Source organism: Vombatus ursinus, unplaced genomic scaffold (genome assembly GCF_900497805.2).
Source record: "Vombatus ursinus unplaced genomic scaffold, bare-nosed wombat genome assembly UNPS02014812.1, whole genome shotgun sequence".
NCBI classification, from domain to species: Eukaryota; Metazoa; Chordata; class Mammalia; order Diprotodontia; family Vombatidae; genus Vombatus; species Vombatus ursinus.
The window spans coordinates 99,296,274-99,308,247 of record NW_020954590.1 but is presented as its reverse complement, the minus strand read 5'-3'; positions in this window follow the sequence as shown (position 1 = coordinate 99,308,247).

The following is an 11,974-nucleotide window of genomic DNA, read 5'->3' as shown; positions in this document are numbered from 1 at the left end:
CTTTCTTTCTTTCTTTCTTTCTTTCTTTCTTTCTTTCTTTCTTTCTTCTTTTTCTCCTTCATCTCCTCCTTCTTCTTCTTCTGCCTATCTATCCACAACTTCTCCAATTCTGTTCCCATCTTTTGTAATCTTTGCCAATTTTCTGGGTCTAGTCAAAGGTAGAGTTGCTACAAACCTTTGAGAATGTTTTAGTTGATTTTAGAAGACCATCTAAATCATAACAACAGAATCTTTTGATAAATTATCTTTTGGACCTTATTTGGCTTTAAGCTCTCTGAGACAGAGTTGATATATATTAGATACTCAATAAATACTTGTTGACTGATTGATTAAAGTACTTGTGACAAGAGATTTTCTGTCCCTTACAATGTTTTCCATTGTGAACTAAGAATTGCATGAAACAGTTGTTTATTTTAAATCCAACGTCAGTCAAATCTGACTTATCTAAACAAATGTTTTGTAACAATGTTAGTGTATGAACAATTACTTACTATTGATGTAATTAGGATAATTTTTCATGGGCAGATGTAATTTTAATCATACCTTGTCTGACCCACTTCCATACAATTCCACTACAGCTCTCTTCTCATATGAGATCCCCCTCATTAGCTATTAGTGGGCATTTCACTTTATTTTGCTTCTTTCATAATAATAGTTATATGAACAAATTTTAAAAATTAATCTAAAATTTTTTGATTTTACAGAACACCAAACCAGAAGAACAGGAGCTCCTTGAGTTCAGGGCTGACACACAGTAGGTGCTTAGTGATTGCAACCAATCAAAATAAGAAAAGGAGAAAACCTAAACTTTGTAGCCTTTTTTTGCTAGGCCCCTGGCATCCTATAATTTCATCAACTGTATCAAGAGTTCTCAGTTCATCAGGGATGAATTATTAACCTCCTTACTATTAAAGAAAAGTGTGGAAAATGTATTTAAGTAATAAAATATATAAATAATTATTTTTTAAAGAAAAAATACAAAAAAATGTTATAACATACTTTTTTCCTTCATCATGGACAGTAGAAGAACCACACTTGAACCCTAATATTTCAGTTCTGGATGTACTTAGGGGTGAAGTAGAAACAAACTGAAAAAGAACAGAGACAGGAAAAGCTGCTCTATTGGACCACATATATACATAAAAGATCCATGCTCATCTTGATACAGTGGTCAAGTCATCGAGGCATCGTTATATAAAGTATCTGAAAGAGGGGAAGATGTTAAAGCCACAAATGGAAATCCCAAACTTTATTAATTCTGAAAAAGGTCTCTGAAAGGACATCAATATCTGCCAATTTATATGCCTAAGATCCCATCAGACAACATTGTGATGATGTCATCAAGCCCTGACACACCATAACAAGCCTTGGAATGTCTCCTGTAATCATTCAAAGGAGTTTGACCTGATGGCTCACACGGGAAAGACCAAGTGAAAGAATAATGATTATTGCTCTGATCAAAATATACATTTGGATGGACAACCTCATCCATCAGTGTGCGTGTGTGTGTGTGTGTGTGTGTGTGTGTGTGTGTGTGTGTGTGAGTTATACAGTACAGATGGACAATGAGTTGGGCCCAAAGTTGAACAAGATAAGAATGGGCTAGATTGCCTCTGGGGAGTTGCAAAGCCCTTTAAACAACAACTTTAAACTTCCCATGAAAGCAAAGACCCATCTTTGTATACCAATGATATTCTACCAATGTTTCTGTATTGCAGCAAAATATGGAATACAATTGTCTCTGAAAAATTAAAAATGAGTATCAAATAGAAGGCAATAGATAGGTGTAGAATAGGTGTGAGTAGGCTTCAATATCTAGCCAATGAGAAACTTTAAAGCACAGGTATAAAAGATATCATCAAGGAATTGAATGATATGATATTAAGAGAAGATGAGCTGGTCATGTGGTGGTGGGGGTGGGAGTTGTCAGAGTGTTCCATTTCTACCCTTCCAATGTCAAGAAGAAGTGAGGAAGGCCCATTGGACATTAACTGCAACTCTTATGGAAAATTTTGGGTGGATTTGTGCAAGAGTCACACACAACAGCAAATATAGATGGGTTAAAATATGCATCATTGGAGAGAAACTTCCAAATAGATGAGATCACAGCTCCATTGGAATATTCAAATAAAGAAAAAAAAATCTTTCTTTAAGAAATTTAGAAAATCTTTTTAATAATTAGCACCATTCTAAAGTGAAATAGTTTGCTGCATGAGGTGAGTTTTACAGGGATGGAGCTATCCCTGTGAAGGCTGGATGACCCCCTGTTGGGGACCTTGTAGAAGAGATTTCAATTTAGGTACAGACTAGGTTAGATAACCTGTCAGGTCTCAGATTAGAGTTTTATTTCCTCAATGGCATTAGTTGTTTCTTGCCCTTTGGGCTTATATCAAGTATTTTGTTTTGCATCTTGAATTTCTACCCATCCCTGAAAAGCATCTGAATTTGAGTATGTAATAGCATTTCTTCAATTTAAGTACTCGAATTTTATGGCTACATTATATACTCTATTACTTAAGACACCACCTCAGGGCAAGACAATTCTAGGGTCTCTAGATCTAAAAGGAGTATTCTTTGATTCTGCTCTAGGTGCATTTTAAAAGGAAATATATTAGTTGTATATCTCAATAAGTCATTCATGCAATTTTTTTAGACTTAGTGACATGTGTTGTGACCTGAGAAGATTCTTGGTATGCATAAATCCTACTCATTCTGTAGAAACAATTCAGTAGTTGATAACATATGAGACTTCTTTCAAATTTAATTCACATCCATGTCCTGCGTTTAGCTCCTTTAAACCCGCAAAATCTACTTTGGCAAGCTTCATTAAGCCGAAAGTATCCCTAGGTATAAGGAAGGAAAAAGAAAACAGCCATTTGAAAATAGTTATTGTGGTTAACATTTTTCGTCACTGTCCTACAGGGAAAAAAATGTTTCATTTAAACTTGGATAGGAGGAATGCTATGTCCCAATCACCTAAAATTACAAATTTATATACTTTGAGTTGTCTTTAAAAAAACACACACCAAGATTTTTGTTGCACAAAGCTTCTCTCAAAAACAACACCTAAGTACCCCACTAAGAGAAGCTCCCAAACTTGTATCAAAACTCAGTTTATATTCCCACAGATGTCTAACTAGCTGTGTATATGGTCTTGGATTATAGACAGGGAAAAATCAATAGCCTGCTGTCTCAAAGGCACCAATATGGATTATGAATCACAGCCAGGAAGTTGTCAGTGATTTCAGCTGCCAACAGTGTTTCAGTAAAGATATTTGCTACCTCGTATTCTTTTAATGTTTAGCTTTCATATATGAAATAGAACAGGTCACTTTTTGACAAAAACATAAGAGAATTTTAAGTAGCAATATGGGAGCACCAAAGATAATTGTATCCCTGACTGATCAAATACAAAATAGACTTCCCCCTCTTGCTTCCATACTGTGAAAAAGGAAAAGACCTATGTAGAGGCCTTCTACTGATGCCAGTTCTTCAGGTCCCTCACTTCTTTTTGTCCACGTGTCTTACTTGAGCATAGCCAAGTCTACTGAAGCTCTATACACAATGTAAATGAGACTCGCTATCATGGTATTTTACAGCAATGAAGGTCCTTGAAAATAATTTAGTCCAACTCCTGGATTTATAGATGAGGAAAATGAGGCCCAGAGAGAGTAAAGAACTTGCCCAAATTCACAAGAATTTTTACTTGAACACATGCTTTCTGACTCCTGGCTCAGGGCTATTTTTTCATTCTGCCACAGAATATTCCTATACATTCAAGAACAATTAAGTTAAACTGCCTTTTCATGGGAATGGGCACATATAGATAATCTTTTTTTTATTACTTTGATATTTAATACTAGAGAGAATATGAAGAACCTTTTAAACTTTTCTTAATTTGTAACTAAGATCATTTATATTTTATATGAAGAACCAATACTGAGGAAATATGTGTATATACATATAATAATATATATGTGTATATCTGGAAGTTCAAAATATGTTAGTCTAACAAGCAAATTAGTGGATTGAGTGCTGGGCCTGAATTTGGGAAGACCAGAGTTCAAATCTGGCCTTAGACACTTGCTATTGTGTGACTCTGGGCAAGTCACTTGACCCTGTTTGCCCTAGTTTCCTCATCTATAAAAGGAGCTGGAGAAGGAAATGGCAAACCACTCCAGTATCTTTGCCAAGAAAATCCCACAGTCAGACATGACTAAATGATTGAACAATAACAAAGAAAAATAAATCTTTACTATCCTGATATACAAGAAAAGATAGCATGATTGGACCCAAATCTTATGATCAGAAGATCATAGATTTAAAGTTGGAAGAGGACTTAGAGGATGTCTAGTGCAGACCTCTTGTTTTATAAATGAGTAAACTGAGGATCAAAAAAGTCAAGTAACAACCATTGTCACATGGGTTCCAAGGGCCAGAATCAAGATTCAAGTGTGGGTCTTCTGGTGCTAAACAGAGTGACCTTTCCCCACTCCACATAATTTTTCAAATCTGTTCATAAGGAACAGATCAGAAATGGAACTAAAATGGAGGGAGGAATAGTTAGTATGACTAGGAAAAAATGGATGCATTCATGAGGACAAACCTAATAAATCGACCAAAGAAATGACAGAAATGACAACCATCATTGCAGAGTCAGGAGGCATTTTCTTTGAGACATACAAAGGAAGTCACTGAGTATTAGAAAAGGGCAAATGTTGCAAATATCTTTTAAAAAGGGGAGAAAAAAGTGGGAGTGATTCTAGAAAATGCACATCAGACAGCTATAGACACTTGGGAAGATACTAGAGCAGATTATCAAACAATCCATTTGCAATCACCTAGAAAAGCATGAAACTACATAGCAATCAGCATGTCTTTGTGAAGAGCAAATCACTCCAGACCAATTTAGTTTTCATCCATGCCTGAGAAGAAGGCTACATTGGTAAAGGGGAAGTAATAGATATAATCCATCTTGATTTCAATAAGGCTTTTGATTCCAACTCATGTAAGATTCTTATTAATAAACTAGGACACTCTTGCTTCCTGTATACTATTGTTAGATGCGTGAATGATCATCATTGCAGGATTGTACATTTAGAGCTGAAAGATACCTTAGAGGTCACCCAGTCTAATCTCATTTTACAGAAGAAACTGAAGCTTAAAGAAATTAAATGACTGCCCCAAGGTCATGTAGATTCAATACCAGGTCCTCTAACTTTGAGTTCATTGCACTATAATGCCCTTCAGTTAGCTTGAAGGTTACATTCAAATAGTAGTAATCAGTGGCTCAGGATCAACCCAGAAGGGGGTGCAGAGAAAGGGGATAATATAAAAAGTCATATTCCACCAGAATAGTATTAAGACCTATTCTATTTGGTATCTTAATTGGTGAATCTTTTGAGTTTTTTACATTCACTAAAACTGAAGATGTGATGGGATGAAATTTAATAGGGAAAAGTGAAAAGCAGCAGCTTTAGGCACCCCAAATTTCATCTTATGCTCCCCAGTGTAAATATAAGTTTGGAAAACCACAAGTACAGTAGATAAATTAAGGATTTGAAGGTCATAGTTATTTACAGGATGAATATGAATCAAAAATATGTATTGCTAAAAAAAAGAAGTAACAATTCTAGAATACTTTATAAGATGCTAACACACATGAAACAATGCTGCAGGCCAGTTAGACCAGGCCCCTTCTCGGAAGAAGAGGGGACATGGAGATAGAGACAGAGTAATTGATAGCTATCAATTGATAGCAGACTCTAACTCCAAAGGAATTTCCTAACCCCTGTATTAGGTTTATCTGACCTAATGATTGGAACACTCAAAGGTGGCTTGTGGCTTACTCACCCCATTGGAGCCTCTCACTCCCTGTGATCTACCAGTGTAAAACCTCATAGCTCTCTAATAAATGCTGGCCAGCCTGTGGTCAGGCTATGAGGTAGACAGAGTAGATTTCCTAGAAACAATTACATAGAGAGTCTTATTTCCCCCAGGCTGTACCAAGATTGGGACCAGTGTCTAGAACTGAAGTGGATGTTCATATGTTTTCTCATATCTTTACGTATGAGTAATAATGCCCGTGTGGTTTGGATATTAGTCAATAAACCCAGTAGTTTTCATGATGTGGGTGTGGGTTGGTCTCTTTTCATCAAAACAATGAACCTGAATTCACATTCTAAGTGAAGTCTCATTCTCAACTCTGAATCACACCGATAGGAAGAAAACTCCATCCTCTCTAGTATGCATTAGTCAAAATCATATTAAAGTGCCACGTACAGTTGTATTAGCATGCTTTAAAAAAGTATTTAGAGAAATTGGAGATAGTTCACCGAATAGGAGGAACATTTATTAAAGGGATAGAAGGTAGGACCTGTGAGAAAATGTGAAAGCAATAGAGTAGCTTAACCCAGATAAGACAAAGGTTAAGGGGAAATTGGGTTTCCATCTTTAAGCAGGTAAAGATTTTTCATGAGGGATACTGTTCAGTTGTTTTCTGTTCCTGTGAAGGACAATTTAAATGCTCATATTCAAAGGAAGGGATTTGGGTTGGACATACAGAAGACATTTTTGATCAACAGAATGCTGTATCTCCAGAGTCACCAAAAGAAGTTGCAAGTAATATTTTTTTCCTATGCTACATGTCATATGTAACCAAACTTCTCATTCCAAATGCTTTATGTTTCCTGTCCATAACTAATGACAGACGTATATCTCTGAAGACTTCCCACTTCATTCCTGTCCCTTTAAGTCAATTCGAACAGATGAAAAATGGAGAAATATGTCTGGATGGGTGAGGGGTTGTAGGAAGATGAAATAGGACAGATGCATCTTAAATGCAGTTTGGCATTAGCTGCTAGAAGCAGGTGGAGAGATCTGTTTTCTGTTCCATAGAATACATTGCCATCCTAATTCCAGACCAAACACACTGATAGGCTGAAGGCTACAAGGGTATAGGAGAGGAAGAGAGGCAGGTTCTGTGTATCAGATGGGCCAGAATTAAAGTCCAGAAAGATACATGCAAAAAAGCGAGAACAATCAACTGGTCAATTCCATGGGATAGATTCATGAGCATGTTCATTCAATTTAATTCAATTCAACAAGGATCTATTAAGCCCTTGCTATGTATGTGCCAAGCATTGTGCTAGATCCTTCGATCTCAGAAGAAGAAATACAAGCTACTAATAGCCATATAAAAATGTTCTAAATCACCAACAATTAGAAAAAATTAAAATTGAAAATTTTATCTCACACACACCAGATTGGAAAAGTTAATGAAAATGGAAAATGAAAAATGCTGGAGGGGCTCTGGCAAAGCAGGTACTTCCATGTACTGTTGGTGGAGATGTAAACTGGTCCAGTTATTTTGGATAGCAATTTGAAACCACGTCTCCCAAAACTACAAAACAATACATTATCAAATGATACCACTACTAGATCTACACTAAAAAAGATATCAAAGAAAGATGAAAAGGCCCATTTGTACAAAAAATATTAATAACAGATCTTTTTGAGGCAGCAAAGAATGGAAGTGATCTTATTTTGGGGAATAGTTGAATAAGTTACAGTATATAAGTGTGATGGAATACTCTTTTGCTGTAATAAATGAAATAGAAACCCCAGGCAAATTGAAATGCAAGACACCCTTTTCAGTTGTTAAAGGGGCTTAATTGAAAGTTTTTGATGCTATTAAACATTTTCTTAATGGCTATGGTAGGAATATTACAGCTGAAGTGAAACCCACATCTTCCTTCTTATTTAAAACAAGGAGGTGAATTTTTGAGTAACAGTACAATTGTTTTTCCTGGTACCAAATGATCCAAATATATATTAGAACAAGGTGGTTAGAAATTTAAGGTTGTTCTCTCTCCATTCTGCACAAAGCAATAATAATGTTGTCAGATTTCCTTGGCAGTACAGATGAAATACTAGTACTCAAAATGTCCATTTCATCAGAGAGAGAGGAGAGAGAAATAGAAAGGAGAGAGAGAGAGAGAGAGAGAGAGACAGAGAGACAGAGAGAGACAGAGAGATTAGACTTAAAAACTATGTTCACTATTCTTCCCTTATAAGAGATTTCAGTAAATTCACTTTTTTTTTCCTTCAGAGACCTATTAAGTGTCTTAAAATTAATATAAGAAATTACAGAATTAAACCTAAAGGGCAGGAACTTTATCCCCATGTAGCCCATTTGTTTAGCCCACTGTTATGTTCTTATAGCCACATATTACCTGTGTGACCTTGGACAACTCAAGTAAACTTTCTGGGCCTCAGTTCTTCATAAAATTAGGGAGCTATATTTGATTTTTCTCTAAGGTTCCTCTGCTTCTAAATCTATTACCTTTTAATCTTGGATGATAATGGTGATTGTGAAGGTGGAGCATTACTCAATCATTTCTGACTGATACAAAAAATAAAAAAAGTATATCTCACAACTTTACATAAGGAGCCTCTGATAAATTCTCAGTCATCTTCCTATGATTTGCCCACCTTTTTATATATTTAAAATTTCAGACTAACTTCCCTTATTGTTGTTGAGTCATTGCAGTCATGTTTGACTCTTGTCTAACCCCATTTATGGTTTTCCTTGGAAAAGGTAGTGGAGTGGCTTACCATTTCCTTCTCCAGTTCATTTTACAGATGAGGAAACTCAGGCAAACAGGGTTAAGTAACTTGCCCAGGGTCACATAGTTAGTAAGTGTGTGGGGTCAGATTTGTACTCATGAAGATGAATTATCCCAATTGCAAGCCCAGTGCTCTATCCTCAGTGCCATCTAGCTTTCCTTACCCTTCTGCAAGTTCCTAGGCTTCTCAATCTTAGTGAATTTTATCCAACCCAATTATAATTTTAGAATAAATGAATATAAAAATAATCCTACAACAAATTATAAGTGAAATTTTGGATTTTTAACTTTAGAGGATTTCCCATACTACACTTCCATCTTCCATAATTTTGTATAACTGGAATTTTTGGAATTATTTGTGCATTGTATTTGCCTTGATTTTTCAGTGAAGAAAATATAGGGCTATATACTGAGTAAGCCAGATTCACTGCAGAACATTTTAAAGTCAGGAAAACAGAGGAACTTATAAAATTGGCTCCTAGCCAAGTGACTTAGCCAAAAGCATGAGCTATGGCAAATCAAACTATCCAAATTTTATGGATTTGATATGATTTATCCATGGTTTTTCTGTTGCAAACCAAGCATGGGGGGGAGCCTTTCATCAGAGTACCTCAAGTATTTAATAAATATAAACTCAACCCTAAAAATGTTAAATAATAAGTGGGTTTGTGTGTTTGTCTGGGGGGGGGAGAAGGGAGAGGTGATTCAGGTTATTATCTTAATTTTATAAGAAATTAAGAGGTTAAGGAACTTGCTAAATGCCAAATAAGTCTGTGGCAAAACTGCTACAGGCCTCAGGTTTCCTGAATTGAACACAGAAGAAACATGTGTTTTTTATCAATAGTTGTGTCCTATATTATCCCATCCATGGCACAGATTCTAAAGGCAACTGAAGAAAAAAAAAACAATGGAATATTGACAAATATGATAAATTTCTTTATAATTGGATTTATTCATTTCTATTTTGATGTCAAAGCACATAGCATTCTCTTTGCACCTTCTTTAGTCAAGGAAAAACAAATTTGCTGAACCAAAAAGTGGGGCTGGGGGTGGGGTGGGGTGGTGGTGATGGTGGTGGTAAAAAATTATCTGTAGGTTTAAGTGGATTATAAGCCCGTTATGTGTCACAGTGTGCAAATAAACTTATATAATTTTAGGCATGGGGTACAAGGCTGGGGAGTTGAAAATCCTGCTTTATTCCTTATGCCCTTCAGGCCCCATCTACAGAACTGTGTTCAGTTCTGGGCTCCACATTTTAGGAAAAGTGTTGATAAGCTGTGGAGCACCTGATCTCAAGGAGACCAAATAGTGAAGAGCTGAAAGATTAAGTCACACAAAGATTTGATTAAAAAACATGGATATTTAGCCTAGAAAGGATAAGACTAAAGGGGAACATGATAGTTCCTTCCTTCCTTCCTTCCTTTATTTTTTCCCTTTTTTCTTTCTTTTTCTTTTTTCCTTTTTTCTTTCTTTCTTTCTCTTTCACTCTCTCTTCCTTTTTTTTCTTCCTTCCTCTCTCCCTCCCTTCCTCCCTCCCTTCCTTCTTTTTTCTTTCTTTTTTATTGTGATCCTAGATAGAAAAAAAAAAATTAGAGTTGTTCTCCTTGGCCCCAGAGGACAAAACTAGAGAACTTGTGTGGAAGTTGAAAGGATTAAGTGGAATGAACTGTCTCTGGATATAGAAGGTCCCTCCTCAAGGGGGTGGGGAGAAGGTTGTCAAGCAATAGATGATCACAGATACTTTTGTGAAGACTTTTGTTCAGGTGTAGAATGGGCTAGATGACCTCTGAGGTCTCTGCCTGCTCTGATATTCTGTTATTTTGTGATAATGGACTTCCCTCCTCACTACCTCACACTGTTTTCAAAACATTTTTTTCTCCTTCAGAAACTTTGCTAAAATCAACTTCATCTGAATCTAATCATGACCTTACTAAATATTTCTTCAGTATGTATGCAGTTAATTTGTTCCATTTTATTACATATCTGCTACTATATTGTTTTGTAGCCATACTTAGGTCAATTTTTCTTTGTTTCCACTTCTTAACCAGATTGTAAGCTCCTCTATAGTGTCAGAGTCTTCCTGACCACATTTGTTTTTGTTCGTTTGTTTGGCAAAGATACTGGAGGGGTCTGCCATTTTCTTCTCCAGCTCCTTTTTTGGATGAGGAAACTGAGGCAAATGGGGTTAAGTGACTTGCTGAGGGTTACAGAGCTAGTAAATGTCTGAGGCTGGATTTGAACTTAATTCTTCCTGACTGCAAGCCTGGCACTTTATACACTGCACCACCTAGCTGCCACAGATGAAGGACGCTCCTCTTCATGAGTTTCTGTGTAACCTGTGTAACTCATTTAACTCTGTTTGCCTCAGTTCATCACCTATAAAATGATAGGGAGAAGGAAATGGCGAAACACTCCAGTATCTTTGCCAAGAAAACACCAAGTGGGGTCAGGAAGAGTTGGACATGACTGAAAAACAACTGCTAACTGTGAATTATGTTAAGTCACTTAGCTTGTCTGAACCTCGTTTTCCTCATCTGTAATATGGGGATCATAATAACTGTATTATTGATCTCTTGGCTTTTCTGGAAAAGCACTCTGTATTCTTTCTTTTGTATTCCCCTCCTCTAATAGTACTTAATAGAATATTCTGCAAAAACAAACAATAATACTTAAATCATTGTGATAGAATGTCCCTTTTGTTTTTGGTGGTGGACATTGTATATTATTAAGGCACTATGTTTCAAGCATTTTGATTTGGTAAAATTTCAATGATGGAATTCTAGGAAAAATATTTCCTTTTAGGGTACATGAATGATGGAGTCATAAACATAGAATTTGGGGAAATGGGCAGTGATGGTAATCCAAGTTCTAAATCAGTTAATATTTATTAAGCACCTACTATGTGCTAGGCCTTGTGTTTGGCAATGAATGAGTTGTTAATCGATAAAAGAATTTTCACTTTGCAAGATATATCAGAGAAAATTGGTTTAACTCTTATATGAAGCATGAATCAATATTTAATTGTAAAATCATTAATGAGTGTCATCCAATCTTTGTTTGAATACCTCTATTGATGGGGATCTCCCTACCTACTAAGTATAAAATTCCTTTTATTTTTTCCCTCTTGCAATCAATACTTACATGAAAAGATTTTTAATTCCTTCACTTTCATGGTCACTGTCTTCTGGACTTCATACTATTTGTGTTCTTTCTGACACTACCATTGTACTTAGAATGAGAATATTATCATTCTTTCTCTGGACATTATATTTCTATTAATGTAGTCTAAGATCATATTAACTTTTTTGTTTTTGTTTTTAGCTGCCATAAGATATTGTTGACTCATA